Genomic DNA, 15,911 nt, shown 5'->3' on the forward strand with positions numbered 1-15,911 from the left:
TTTTCTTTTATTAGAAAGAAAACTTCTATCTTCTGGAATGGGTCATGATTGACCTCCTTTTGAGTGGCATGTTTTATAGCAATATCACTTCATGACTGTGGAGCTATGATAATACATCCAAACTAATACTGGTTTCTTCAGGAGATAATCCTAAGGAAAAACAGAAAATGTCACCTCAGATACAGTGTGCAAAACCATGCACCTCACTGCCACTCTGGTATGGCGCACCATCCCATGAGTAGTTCACACAGCCGCTTGGGAGGCAGCAGCCACTTGAGTCTCACTGTTCTAGATCTCTCTACTCGGAGCCTCCTACTTGCTTCCTTCCTACAGGTGAGGAGTCCAGGGAACTAGGACAAGTGGAAAGCCAGAACCATGCCTTGACTTCTGACAATGACATGGTTGCTCAAAACCCTAGAAATCTTTGTCCAAACTGCCTGAGTTCACGTGCACCTCTTCCAGTCCGTTCTCCCCAGGGTAGATCGGATCCTGCATCTCCTTGTAGAGAGAGCTCGAGGATGGGGGCTGTGATGTGCACATTTGAATAAACCGGTGAGATTAAGGACAAAGGGAAAAGGGGCTGGTCTGCCATTATGAGGTCAGGGACAATTTTTGTACATGTGTCACCATCCTCTCAGCTTTTGTGTCACTGGAAACTTGAATCTTACCCTTTAGGTAAACATAAGAGAACATTTTCCTATTTGGTATTTTCATTCCATTTTTACTCTTGCTTTTAGCTCCACAAATTCTGGAGAAAGCCTCATTTTAATCCATAAGCATCATGTTGAAAAGCAGTCAAAGGAATTTTTATTTATTTTTTTCAAGTATCACAATGTTTATTGATAGATACAAGTATAATAAATCAGGGCATCAACATGATTTGATAATTTTTTTGTGGAACCAGGGATTGAACTCGGGCCCTTGTGCTTGCCAAGGAAGTGCTTATTCCACTAAGCCATCTCCTCAGTCCCCTGATTTGATAAATTAAGTAGACTTAATTTCAAAACTGTAATAAGAGGAACCAATTCAAATTCTCACCATTTGTTTCACATCCACAAAAACCACTCCAAGGGCATTAACGATCTCTCAAAACTGACCAGTTTTGTGCAAGTAAACTATGTTTCTTTTAAAAAGACTAGGGGTCAGAGAGATGGCTCAGTAGAATAAGCGCTTCCCTGGCAAGCGCAAGGGCCTGAGTTCAATCCCTGGTTCCGAGAAAAAAAAAATAAAAATAAAAAGACTGTGTGCTTGCCCAGGCTCAAGGATATTAAAATCTAGCACATAAAGCCCATTACTAGAGGCATAAATATAGGTAATATAATATTACAGCAACAACCATCAATTACAGTTAAGAATTTTTCTGTAACAACCAAATGGATAATCAAATACTGCAACAATTCAAGTATTACTGAGCAAAGTGCATTTCTACAGTATTCGGTGTTGCTATTCAGTGTTCTAACTTAAAACAGCTTATAGTAACTGGCATCAAAAAAAGGTCCTTGCAATAAACTGCCTCTGCTTGAGAAATTATGATGTAATTATTGCATGCTGCTAATATACTGTCTAAACATTAAAGATACCCCTGCAATATTTGGTGGCAGACTATGATTAAGACATTATACTATGGTCTGTCTTTGAGCCCAAGCAAGCAGCAGCAGGATTGCGGTGTGACTTCCCTGCACAGCATAAAAAAGTGACAACTGCAGCCAGGACAACCTTTGAACCTGCAAGAGGTGGAAGAGGAAGAGGAGGTGATTTGAGCCAACTCTCAAAACAGGATTCAAGTAGGGACCTTCCGTCTCATACAAAGATAAAATATAGACAAACTACTCAGGATGACTCTGAAGAGGTTCGTGGCCATGACTTTAGGAAAGAATTGGAAGAGAGAGGGAGAGCTGCCGCAAGAGAAAAAAATGGAGATCATCCAACCCAAGAACACACTACCTCCTCTGCGGTGTTGAGAAGCCTTGCTTAGACCAGATTCCTGCTGCCAACCTTGCTGCAGGTGATTCTTGATGAGGAAGATGAAGACTTCAAAGAGAATGAGGATGATGGTAATGCAGCTCTTCTTGCAGAATTGGAAAAAAAAAATTAAAAAGAAAGAGCTGAAGAGTAGGCCAGGAAGTAGCAAGAACAAAAAGCTGAAGAAGAAAGGATTCCCATGGAAAACATTCTTAGTGGAAACCCTCACCTTAATCACACTGGCTCATCTCAGCCTCAGGCCAACATCAAAGTTAAGAGAAGGTGGGATGGTGATGTTGTGTTTCAGAATTGTACAAAAGGTTTAGATGATCAGAAGACAAGAGATTTGTAAATAATACAATACAATCTGAATTTCACAAAAAGTTCATGGAGAAATATGTTAAGTAGTACAGTTTTAGGTGCTTAAATTCTGTAAAATGTTGAGTATTGCATTTGTTGTCTGGTTTTCCTTTCTCACTGTCTAAATAGTGTATAAGGTTCCCTAATCTTAAGCTGTAAATTATCTTGTCCTTGGATGATGCATTATGTGCGAATGACGTGGGAATAGGTTTGACAGCTTCCATTCTCTGAATGTTTCTAGTTTTAATATTGGAAAAAAAATGTATGTGCAATAAATACTTGTCATCTTTAAAAAAACATTACACTACAAAAAAAAAAAAACCTTATGCATGCTAAACTGACGTGCTTCTGCTTTAAATATTGTGAAACCATTAGAGCAGAATGGCTTTTCGCAGTGGTTAGGTCGCATGCAGTTACATCATAGCAACAGCATGTGTTGCACAATTGAAGGCTTTGGCGGATTCTCTCGTCAGCTTCTTCTTCAGATTCTTCTTCTTCAGCAGTTTCTAGCCAAGTCAGCCACTGATTCACCTGGAACCAAGCCCTGCCTTTTCTGGGAAACTCTTGGGTTATATCTTCTTTCCAAGCCAAGAAAGCCTCCTCTTTGATAATATCCATGTCCTAGAAGTGAACAAAAAAGAGGAGTAACATGTCTTTTGGAAAGTTGCTGTTGTAACACCGCACCTGCAGAGCATGCAGGGCACTGGCCTGTAGAGCCACACGATAAGGAAGGAATCTCTGCATCACTGGCTTGAAAGAAAGCAGCAGTTGTTTTTCCTGTTCTAACTGTCCTTTGGAAGAAGTAGAGGAACAATCTGTTTCATTGCTGGGTGGGTTTACTTCACTGGAAACATACTGTAAGAAGCTAGTCATTACGATGTTCGCAAATCCTTTCTCTACATGAAGTTTGGGAGAGATATTATCTTTTATCCATTTATATATGGTTTGAGGGGATGGATCCAACTTTATTTGCTTCCACAGTTCCTTCTCTAATTTGAGAGTGGGAATAAGAAACTCAGTCCCTTTCTTTCCAAAATTTCCAACATCAATTATTCTGATCAATTTCTGGGAGCATTTTCTTCATACTGACCTTGCTTTGTTGAAAAAGTTGTTACCTTTCTCGATCTCATAGTTTAGCTAACTGCTGAAGACACAGTAAGAAGAAAGGAAAGTGGGTACCATTCCCTAGTGGTTGTGCCAGTTCTGAAATGCTCACCAGCTCTGAAATGGTGGCACAACCTGCAAACTGTGCTAAGCACGATTGCACCAAGGGGATGTCCCCTTCCACCTTGGGACACTGGTCCAACACCTTCAGGAAAGCCTGTATGAAGTTGTCACTTGTGGCAATCTCTTCCTGTTTGAGTGAACTGATCAAACAACTTGCTTTTTCTTCATCTTTATCACCACTGTTTAGTGACAGGATGATTACTTTGCCTAACATCTCAGGAAGAAAGTGTCTGGGAGCTCTCATTTCTCTTACACCATGGACAGCCGCATTTGCATGTCCACTATTCAGATACTCAGATACACCAGCTTCAGTTAGTTTAAGTGGTTCTTCCTGTGATGGTGGTGGCTCTTTGCTGGTCTTAGCAGGATTTTCCTAGATAAGTGGTGGATTAGTTTTGAGACCAAGCTGAGTTGTCTGTCCCAGAGGTGGTGTCTGAGTGCGTGGTGGTTGTGCACTAGGAGGAATCATAGTAATCTGGGGCTGAAACTTTGGCACTTGAGTTTTGTTCATTAAGAACAACTGAGAAGGCCTCAAGCTAATCTCATCTGTATTAAACTGTCCCTTCTTAGAAAACCGAAGTGGCATATCCTTTGACTGTCCTTGCAGCTGGTGTAAGAGTCCCTGGCTCTGGTGATGATGGAGTTGGATTAGCCCCTGGCTTTTCATAAACTTGCCTCCATCTCTCTAAACTGTGACTGTGTGGAAGGCCTGATGTGTCCCCTATGGTCATTAAAGAACTGATTTGAATGACAATCCCCCATGGTGGGTGAAAATCTAACCTGGAGAACTCCTGGACCAGTTCCAATTCCACTATCCGGCACTTGTCCAAACATATCAGCAAGTCCTCCAAGTGGGTCGCTATCCATTTTCATCCTGAGTGGCATGAACAGTCCCTCCAGGAAGAAGTCATTTCTCATCCCTTGAGCCATTGGAGCAGGAATAAAGACTCCTAGATCTTTTACTGCATCTTGATGGATTTGATTGATCATCTTTGGTCCATTCTCAAGAAAAGCCTTCCAGCTGGGGAGCTAGCTCAGTGGCATAAGTGCCTACATGGCAAGCTCAAGGTCTTGAGTTCAATCCCCAGTACCAAAAAATAAAATAAAACAAAAAAGAAAGAAAGAAAATCCTTTCAAGGAACCCAGTGGTGCTCTTATAACTCTATGCTATCCTGCAGCAGGAAATGAATCATTGCTGGCAGTTCCTTACTTAGCATCAATGAGCACATTCAGGCAAAATAATGATCCACTAAAGACTTGGCTCATTCACAGTCTAACCTAGGTCCCACTGTCCTCCTTATCTGACAGAAACACCCCAACTCCTCTCCCATATCTTTGAGGTAGACTCTCTTCTTCTTTCCCAAGTGTTTTGATGCACTTATGAAGGATAGATTCATGAATAATATCAAGCGTTCCAAATTCTCCAAAGAATTTGATGTCCCCAACATCTTGATCTTAGCAATGGCTCTCTGTTTCTCCTCCTTGGGAAGAAGGGGATTTTCACACTTATAGACATCAACATTTCTGGTTTGGTTCTCTTATTCATCTTGTAATTTGGTAATTAGGAGGCATCTAAATGTTGTGCTTTGCTTCTTCCCTAGTTGACCCTCTACTGCTGGGCCATCAAAGTCTAGTGCATCTTCTGCCAATTGCAGACATAGCTCAGCATACAGTGAGCTATACTTTGGCTCTTCCAGGGCTTTGTCCACAATCAGCAGTATGACCCCTTTAAAGATGAGTTTAGACTCTACACCCACATTGAGGAGCTCAAGACATAGCTTGTCAAACTTCTCAGGAGAAAGCTTATTTAATATGCCTCTTACTTTCCTGAAGATTGCATCATGTCGTTTCATTTGCAAAGTTGTTTGCTGCGGAGTTGTCATCTCATCTAGTGCTTCCTGCAGGAATCCATTTCTGAGCATTTTGCCCTGGGGTCTTCCCCAGGAGCTTGCCATTGCCAGCAGTCTTGAGACAGTGTGGAGTGCACACCTACTTCCTACTTCCTCCTCCACCTGAAGGAGCACTGGAATGAGAAGCAGCCCCTTCCGCACTCTCCACTTTGGTGGCTTGACAACAAGGAATCTTCAAAAGAATATTAGGGCTTTGGGTTTGGTTTGCTCTTCCTTCCCTAAGTGTTGGAGGTGCAACATTAGGGTGTTTATTTGTTCCTGTTCTGTTTTCCTGATGTGTGAGTTCAGTTATAAATTTCCCTCTAAGAACTGCTTTCATTGCATCCCATAAATTCCGAGAAGTTGTGCTTGAATTTTCATTGAATTGTAGATATTGTTCAATTTCCTGAAAAAGGCTCAAGCCAACAACTTCTGACATTGCCAGTCCTACAGATAACCCACTACTATTTTGGACTACTGGACTATATTGGAATATTTTGCTGAATTCACACACCTACAATATTTAAATGACAATGGAATACCCATCTCTGACAAAACTAAACAAAAAAAAGGGGATACAAATGAAGGACAATTTTGTATCTGTATATACAAAATAGTTAGGATAGATACACAGCTACTTTCTCTTAATTCAATGAATAAAAAGATTTGTACTAATAATGTTTGTGGACAAGATATCATGTCTGCATCTTGTGCTATAAATAACCACTAAGAAGACAACAATATGCAACATATTAATTTTTGAAACTGTCCCACCAATCGGTTTTGAAACTGTCTCATTGCTATTGTTTCTCAATAAAATTATTTAAGAAAAAAAGGACACTAACAGATGGGGTGTGGAGGGGAGGGCATGGGAGAAATGAAAACGCTTCACACAGAACTCAGCAGCTGGCTTTGCAGCTGCCTCCTCAGGATCTGGTCGTCAGGGACAGGGAAGGGAGAGGCAAAGGGAACGGAAAACAAAAAAGGGGGAGGGGTAGGAAGGAGTAGCTCCAAGGACTGGAAACTCAGCTCAGCCACCACCAGCATCAGCTGCCACCTTCATAGAGCTCCAACCCGCTGCTGGCGCTGAAGTGTGTCTCAGTGAACAGAATTTTTAGAAACCATGCAAACCATATGTAGTCAGCCTCCATCCTCCATTGGTAGTTGATTAAATAATCTAAAGAGATTTAAAAGGCAAAGAATTTTATAGTACAGTACTAATTCCTTCTGTGCCTTCAGTTCCTTAAAGGCAATCACGGCAGCTATTTTCATGCAGTTCTATTCGTCAGATGGTTTTCCTCTGCCATTCCCTAGTGAATCATATATACCCTTCAAATAATTTTCCACCCGTCGTGAGCACTTCCTTCGTCCACTTTACAATTTTTACTGTTCCAATTTAGTAATAAGATCTCCTGTCACTACAGGCTTCCAGGATTCTCCATTCTGGTTGTTTTGTTCAGTTTATTTCTGTGGATTGGAGTACACTAATAGTTCTATTCTTCAATAACTTTGTTTCCAATTCCTTATTTTAGTTTCTGTTCATATCTATCTTGACTTTGCATATATTTGTGTACTTATGAGGACATATATTCATATATGTGTCAGTATGTAATTTATCTTTATTCCATTAAACACACACACACACACACACACACACACACACACAGCCTCCATTATATAAGTTTCTTTCAAAATAGTAACTATGTGTGATTGCTCTCTTCTTTCACAGCGCCTAAGAGAGTGACTGCCCCAAAGCAGATGCTAAATAAATAGTATGACTTAAAGAAATAAAACAAAACAAAGTTATATATATATTAAGATGAAAAATTACAGAGAGAAGGAGCTGCCTAATTGTTCAAATTGTAAACTGTATTTTAATTAAAAAAAAAGAAATTGGAGAAAAGTCTATAGGAAGAAACAGCCTTTCTTATATAGCTCTATAAAGCTGAGTGTCAAACTGAGTTCACTAACAAAGAGCTGATGGAAAAGCAGTACCCAAAATCCCTGGAGAGGCCTGCACGTGGAGAAATCATTTCTGATTGGCTTTGTCATTGTTTCAAGAACTGGTGTCTTCATTTCTAAATATATTCTTTCAGGATCCAAATGCTTACTGCCGCTGCTAAATTATCTCTTTTTATACTTCCATTTGGCTTCCTATTGGAGCCATCTATTTATCCAGTTGCCATAAAAACCTTAATGACTATTTAAATAGTTTTCTGTTCTTGGCTCTTCTCACAATCATAAATATGGGTTTGAAAACTAAACTTGATTTCTGTGCAAATAATTCCCTTCCTTGTACCCATCCCCACTAATTGCTAAGGAGCTGCAGTTATGTCTATTTGTTTTATTTATGATGGGCTCATATCTTATTCATCCTAGGAAACGCCTGCCACAGATCAGATCATACTGAACAACACTGTCTCTGCATGTTTAATAAATGCAAGTCGGTGACAGGAAGAGCAATGGTGTTGGGCTTTCAAAATGAACAAATCAAAAGCAATTTTCAGAGAGCTGTATCATATCGCTGATTTTTAATCTTAGTCAAATATCCATAGCCAAAAAGAATGCAATTCATCAAGAAAACAAATATGCTTGACTATAATATCGTGTGATCATTTCTGACATAGACATAGGTGAATTTGATAAGCATGTAAAAGCTTTAAAAGTTTATCCAAAATGAACTTAAGATTTGTATGGTTTTCAAATATTTACTTCAAAAAATATTATCATCTATGTCTCTTTTCTATGCCCATGAATATTTTCCTGTTGGATGGCTTTAATTTCATTTGTAGTTACTTAGTTCTAATACCTTGACAACATTTTTTTTTAGGAAAATCCTTTAAAATCTTTATCAAAACAAGAAAATGTCCCTGGGAGAAGCAGAACTGCCATTGTTTCTACTTGTATTTTCAGTGTGTTTAGGGTGACTATCAATGTATTTGTTAAATTGTGTCTTTTAATTCCATTTTTTCATGTGTTCCTTTGCAAAATAGGACAGGTTCTATATATGCTATCATGACCATTAAAAGGATTATTTAAAATAACATTTACAAATAATTACAGTAATGATAGCAGCCAACATTTATTTAAGCCATGTGCCAGGACCAGTACTAAAAGTTATGCAATCCTATTGATCAGATATATCTTATGAGGATTTCCTACCTACAGAAATTAAATTTACGAGAGATACTTGAGAGACACTTAAGAGATATGCGAGTTTGTCTCCTACTGCATCCCAGTACGAGAAAATATATTTGTCTACTGAGTACCATCTATTTCACAAGGCTAACAAGCACTTTGTCAAAACTAGGATTAGCAAAGAACTGATTAGAATCACATCTTCAGATAGGTGAGTTTTATTTGTCAACATTTAAGTCATTATCTAGCTGATATTAAAAACACTTTTCCATTTGGGGTAAATTCTAAAACCTAAAAACAATATTCATTATCTGTGTTCACACATGAAAATTATGCAGATAAATTATTTTTTATTCGTATTGTATACAGTAATGTGGATTATACAGTAGAATTCCAAACTAAATTTTACCCCTATAAAAAGTCTTAGTACTTAATTGCTTTATGTCCTTCTTATTTCAGGTATAGATTGCTTCTATACATTTTAGCATTGCTTTTTATGAAGCTAGAATTAATCAATCATTTAATCTGTTCAGTACTATCCCTATAAAAATTTAACTAACTCTTTTATAACTTCTTCCAGATTCAATTACCTACAATCGCAACTAGATTAAATGAAAATAAACCAATATTGATGTTCATATATATCACTGGAACAATAGAAAAATAAATTTAAAAATCAGAGTGACTTTAAATAATTCAGAGATTAAAATTTGTTTGACTAATTTTACATGCATGACTAAGGGTATAAAAATTAAAATTTTAATGTCACTAATTTATTGTATGAGATTACAATCACTTGTATTGGTTTTATATATAATTAAGCTCTTTGTCTTGAAAAATCACAAAAGAGTGACAGTGTCTCTCAAATGACAAGTTTGCCATCCTGGAAGCTCTTTCCAGTGTTACTAAAGGCATCGAAAGTTACCTATGAAGTGTTCTTAGCATATCGGGCTGTGTTCTAGATCCACAGACTTCAGAAGTAAGCATGACGGATGTGGTGGATTGTCAACTGGTGATCAACTTGTTACACCCAGATGAACTGAACTATCATGGTGTGGGGTGTGGGAGGCTCACCTGATGGTTGTTGCCAGCAGCATAAGAGGCAAAAGTAGAGAAGCTGTTGAGGGATGTTAGGGAAGCTGCTTGGGTCAGCTGTGGAACTATTGGATGCTGCTGGTTCCCTTGAGCTGTTCTTCTGGAGGAACTTGTCATGCTGGCTTTCCTGGTGAACTTGGCTGTTCTCTTTGGAGGAGAAAGAGCTCAGAAACTCATTGTAGCTGAGAAAGGGACAATTCACTTGAGGGGAGTTCGAGGACCCACTTTGAGCATTCCTGGCTCTGCAGGGGAAGATGGTGCACAGCTCAGCCTGTTGGAGAAGCTTGTCTCGTTCACTTTCCTAAACGGAAGTCCATTTTCCTCACCCTCGGAGGAGCTAGGGACTTCACTGTCACTGCAGATGGCTGGGGTACTTTTCAGGTAGCTCTAGTTCCTAGCCCAAGCATTGTTTCCTGGCTCCAGTGCAGATCCTTCAGCCTGTTAGCCCAGATCTTCATCCTGCAGGCATAGACTTCCAAGCTTCTACCACTGACCTTTTGGCCTTCCCAGGGCATGTCTGTGAAACATGCCTGCATGAGACATTGTCATGGGCTCCAGCCCTCCAGTTAGATTCATGGAGGTATTGTTCTAGGCTCTAGGTCTTCAGCCGGACTTGTGCAGGACATTATCATGGGATCCAGGCCCTCAGCTGGATTCTTTGGTTTTTAGTGTGTGGATAGATTTCCTGCACTCACTCTTCACACATGATTCTTTGGGTGATTCATTATAAGATAACCTCAGAAAATAAGCGTCCTGTATTGTTCTGTTCCCCTTGCAAAAAACCAAAGCCATGGCAACAGATAATAGTCACTGTCCTCTTCGGTTTGCGTTTCTGATACAGGAAACAGATATCGACAAAGACAGTATCTCAGAGAAATAATATGATAGCATGTGGAATCACTGGGAAATAGGGCAAAAGCATTTTCACCTTTAATTGATGCTGCCAAGAGGCACTAAGTAATGGTGGCACTATTTTCTCAGCAGCAGCACATAAGCATTTCAATTGTTCCATATCCTTGTTGGCAATTGGCATTATCTATCTCTTAATCATCAGCTATTTTTGTCAGCATGGAAAACTGTTACTGTGATTCATTTTTCATTTACAGGATTAATATTGAAGTTGAGTACATGCTGTGTAGATTATCCTGCTCTGAACAGCCCAGTGTTTGAATTGGATTATTATGTTGTTTAATTGGGTTCCTAATGACTTATAGATACTCATCATATATTTTGAATATATCGTTGGTTATATGATCCTTTATCAGATATTTTATCCAAATCTATGGGTTTTGTTTCATTTTGTGTATGTCTTTTCTAGAACAGAGATCTTAAAATTTAATGAAGAACAATTTTTCTGGTGATAGTCTTATTGTTTCTTATTTTTAAAATCTGTACCTATCTCTAAGTAATGGACATCTCTTTTTGTTTATAATCTATACTGCTTTTTTTCATGTGTTTCTATAATCCCTTTGAAACCAATAAAGTGTGAGGGACAGGTCCAGATTACTTCTGCATAAGTAGTCAGCTGGACCAGTGTTGTTGACTGGACAGAAAAAATGAATTGCTTTCTATTGCTATGACACTTTCTCTGTAGAAAGGTCTTTTTGAAATAAGAAATATTTTAATATGTTTGAAGGTAGGTATAGAAAAGCACATTGGAAGGGAGAATTCTGGAGATATGAAAAAGAGAAGACAGAATAAATGGTGGTAGGTTTCTATGGATGTAAATTAAAGCACTCAGGGGTAACATTAATTAAAAATACAAATGGTCACTAGTAGTAACAATATTGATCATGATAACTGGTAATACATAATATTTAATGTGAATCAGGAGCTCATTGATTTATGCACTTCACTCTGATACACATGAATATATTTAGTATATTTATAAGTTCATGTGCAGGTTGGTATGTATTATATGAAAATGTACATGAATATATTTGCATTTATATAAATTAACTAGTCCCATTTGCTCGCAGTTCTACAAATGTATACCCATTCATGTTACAGTGTTTTATACAGTGTTACAGTATGCATTTCATATGGGGATGAAATAAGTTTATTGTTTACCTTGTATTTATTTTTAAAACAATGTGAATACAATAAAATCAATATTGATTCTTCACTTGAGGTATCAAATGCACAGAGAATTTAAGTAACTCAGCCAAGACTGATGATGCTGGGATTTAAATCTGGGCAGATACACTGCAAAATCTCTGTGGCAAATTCCACCACAGAGAAATCTTTTTGGTCCATTCAGACTATTGAAAGCTCACTAATGAGGCCAGGGAGATGGCTCAGCAGAATAAGTGCTTCCCTGGCAATCGCAAAGGCCTGAGTTCAATCCCCAGTTCTGCAAAAAATAAATAAATAAAATAAAAGCTCACTAATATATTTCTTAAGTATCTATAATTAACAAGCACTTAATCTAATATATGATTTATATATTTTTGTGGTCTTAGAGAGTCCTTAGTAAACAAGCTTAATATAAAATTAAAGAAATAAACTGAATTCTTGTGTGAGTCTTATAAATAGTGAAATTTATAAAAGAACTAAGCTTGAGCACTTTGAATTTACTGTATAATGTACTTAAGGGAAAATTATCTGAAGGCTTTCATGCCAAAAGCACACAGCAAAATTAGATTCAGCTTTCAAAATTCCACTTCTAGTTCTATCCTGCTATACTTTTTGGTGTGAATTGAAAACTCTGTGGATAAATCCAATGACTACAATGTTTTTTTCTTTAAACACATGAAATCTCACTCCTCTGATACTTGTTTTATCTAATATCATGCTTGTATGGAACATATTCATGGTTTTTTAAATACACATTTTGGTCAGTTTGCAAGCTTTAACGTCAGCATAATGTCCGTGTGGTTTTGCAACAGCCAAGTCCAAATAAGATCCTCGGTGCTGGATCCTCAGGAGAGTAAACTGCAGTGTGAAGCCCACTAGACATCACATTTCTCTGCTGTCCATTAAAACTCTGGCACATATCAGGCAGCTCAGTGAGACTCCAACAAATGCAATCAATGTGAAATATGAAACACATGTTTTATGTCACCTAGGTTTTGCTCACTTCTAGATTTTCCTACAATTTGCCGCCCTCAGGCTTTTCTTTTGTATGTCTTTTAAAAATATACACATCAGTCATTGTGTTCCATGAATTAAAAATAATGCTGTAGGGGTCCTGCCCCTTAGCTCAGTTCTTTAAGTGGCTGCTTCAGCAGAGCAGTCAGGCTCAGGTTGCTGTGTTTGATCCCCACCACTCAAGCCAGCCAAACCTGCCCTGAAGGCATTGGGAGCAAAAAAAAAAAAAAAAAAAAAAATGCTGTAAATAAAGAGTTTCTAAATATACCATGGACATACCACCGAATTTCAAAGCAGAGAGATGGCATTCCAAGAAGTGGGAAACCTGACAATAAGAATGAACATGTCATAGTAAGAACACACAACATGGACCAATGTGCTCGGCTTCTTCAGTGTATGGTTGTTAAAAAACGGTAGGTGAGATGGGTCAGTGGTCTAAAGCACCTCCTTAGAACAAGCTAAGCTAAGCAAAAGCAGAGACCGCGGTTCAATCCCCAGCACCACATGCTAGCCAGACCCGCCCCCTGGTGGGCTGAACTGGCCACACACACACTAAATAAATAAATAAAGTTATATTAAAAAAAAAAAAAAAAAACGGTTGGTAAAAGTAAAAGTGAAACAAAAGAACTTGGGTATTCTCAAGCTCTAAATTTTGAAAAGTAACAGAAGGTACTTAAAAAGATAATTAATTATTTTAATAATTCCTTGAGCTCCTAACTTTGCAGGTACAGTGCTATGGATTGATGATGAAGACCTGAGCAACCGATGCTGTCTTCTCTCCAGCAGCTCCAAGATAGCACAGAGAAAAGTCACAAAATCAAAGTTGTATGAGTGTAAACTAGTCCAATTGTTATGGAAATCAGTATGGAGATTCCTCAAAAACCTAAAAATAGAAATTCTGTTCCACCCAGCTATTAGCCTCTAGGTATTTTCCTAAAAAGAGTTAGGGACATCAAATTATAGTGACCATGAATGCCCATGTTTAGAACAGTATAATTTGTAGTAGCTCAGTCATGGAAACAACCATCCACAGATGAGTGAATGAAGAAAATCTATATACAACATACACAGTGAAGTACTACTTTGACATAAAAAAGGATACAGTTGAGTTATCTGTAAGAAAATAGATGCACCATAAAGTTAAGTCAAATAAATCAGACATATATGCTCAAATATCAATGGTTTGCCGTATATGAGAAATCCAAATTCTCAGTAAAGAATAGTTAAAAGATAAGTAATAGCAAATAAGGGATGGATCTTTCACAAAGGGAAGGAAGCAAGTGATGAAGACAAGGGAGGGGGAAAAGGGTGATGAATAGAAATTAAGAAGTTGGTATAGGTATCAACTTTTTTTTTTTTTTTTTTTTTTTTTGCTCCGAATGCCTGGGTTTGGCTGGTTTTTTTTTTGCGGAACTGTGGATTGAAGTCAGGCCTTTGTGCTTGCCGGGGAAGCACTTATTCCACTGAGCCATCTCCCCGGCCCCTAGGTATCAACTTTTAAAAAGGAATATAATCATGTACTGCAAACATGTACCCATAAAATGAAAGTTGAAAAGGAAAAATATCTATAAAATAGATCTGCTTGAAATGCAGTAAGAAATTGAAGAAGGATATATTCAATCATTCTTGAGACAACAGAGGAAAGCAGCTTCATGAACAGCACTCAGGGAGTCCACACCAAGGTTGCAGGATGATTCGCTGTGCATTTCCTGCAGGGAATGCAAAATCCAGAAGCAGGTACTTCAGTGCAAGCACCACTTTCTCATTGCTTTGAGTTGTTCCTTCCTCTCTGATTGAAATAATAGGCAAAACACACTTCCTAAAATAAAATTTCAGACAGATCATGTTTGAATCTGACTGAAACAAAAATTTTCATAGTCAACTGCGGTTTGCAGACAGTGACGTTAAGCCATTTTCAGGAATATGGTGAGGCAGTTTCATCAACTAGAAGATAGGTCTCAGTTATTCTTCTCATGTTGCTGGGACAAATACCCAACACCCAACATGAAGGAAGGAAAGGGTTCATTTAGCTCGCAGTTACTGGAGGTTTCAGTCCTTACTTACCTGGCTCCAAGGCACAAGAGCATATGGCAGAGAGCAGCCTTTCATGGTGGCTGCAAAGAGTAGAGAGCAAAGGGAGAAGTAGCGACAACAGTGGCAAGAGAGAGGAAATCTGTCTTTCTTATGTTATATTCAGGCTATCTGCCTCAGGCTGGGTGTAGCAGTCACACCCATAATCCCAGCAGTGCTCAGACCCATAGTCCTACCCTTGGATCACCCATAACCCCAATGGATCATGAGTTAATCACAAACTAGAAATCTGCTCCATGACTGCATGAGGTTTTGGGGGGACAGCTATAGACAAACAATAACAGATATGCATGAGAAAATCCAAAGACCATGTCTATTATATACCATAACATCACATAGCTGATCCAACCTGTGAGAGACATTTAAAAAGCTGTGCCTACTACTATGGTTGCATCATTGTAACCCACACTTGAAATGGTAGAAACAAGAAGACAGCCATAGCATGGGACTTGGTCCAAACCTCTAGGAATTCAGTGAATGAATAGTTTCACCGCAAGAGAATTGCACCTAGATGGAAATCCAAACTGCAGTTCTGGTCGGAGGAATGAGAAGGGAGTCCATCTGGCTCATGGCTATGCTGAATTCAGTGACCGAAGAGATCAGGAGACAATGAGCAAAAACCTTACCATGCAGGATAAAACTTCAGACAACTGGTCTACCCAAAAAGGGACAGTTACAGCCAAGAATCTTTCCTTCTCAATAATATGGTAATTTACCTACAATGGCTTTCTTGACTAAAAGCTGCTGGGTAACATATGTTTGAAATGCACATAAAATCCATACACATACATCTTCTAAAACTTATTTAAGGTGCTATTAAGCAGGAATATGTTGAAAAAAATAAGCCTAAGACAAAAAGGAACCATAAGAAATGCAGGGTTGCTGGGCTGTAGGGCATCTGCAAAGATTGAGAGCACAGTCTGATGAATGTATTATATGGAAGAGAAGATACTGAAAAATTTCCAAGTTAGTCCCCATAGAAATCTTCAAAATATAGTGGTGAGCAATTAGTAAATTTTCTTCTTTCTTTTTTTTTTTTTTTTTTTTTTTTTTTTTTTT

At 38.4% G+C, this 15,911-nt stretch overlaps 2 pseudogenes; one reads left to right on the forward strand and one right to left on the reverse strand.

The window, feature by feature from the left end:
- Positions 1–219: 219 nt before the first annotated feature.
- Positions 220–2,443, forward strand: LOC101590914 (annotated as a pseudogene).
- A 62-nt stretch (positions 2,444–2,505) lies between these two features.
- The window catches only part of LOC101591316, a 17,502-nt pseudogene continuing 4,096 nt past the window's right edge, over positions 2,506–15,911 (reverse strand).

The sequence above is a fragment of the Octodon degus genome, unplaced genomic scaffold (genome assembly GCF_000260255.1).
Source record: "Octodon degus isolate 3935 unplaced genomic scaffold, OctDeg1.0 scaffold00128, whole genome shotgun sequence".
In the NCBI taxonomy this organism is placed as follows: domain Eukaryota; kingdom Metazoa; phylum Chordata; class Mammalia; order Rodentia; family Octodontidae; genus Octodon; species Octodon degus.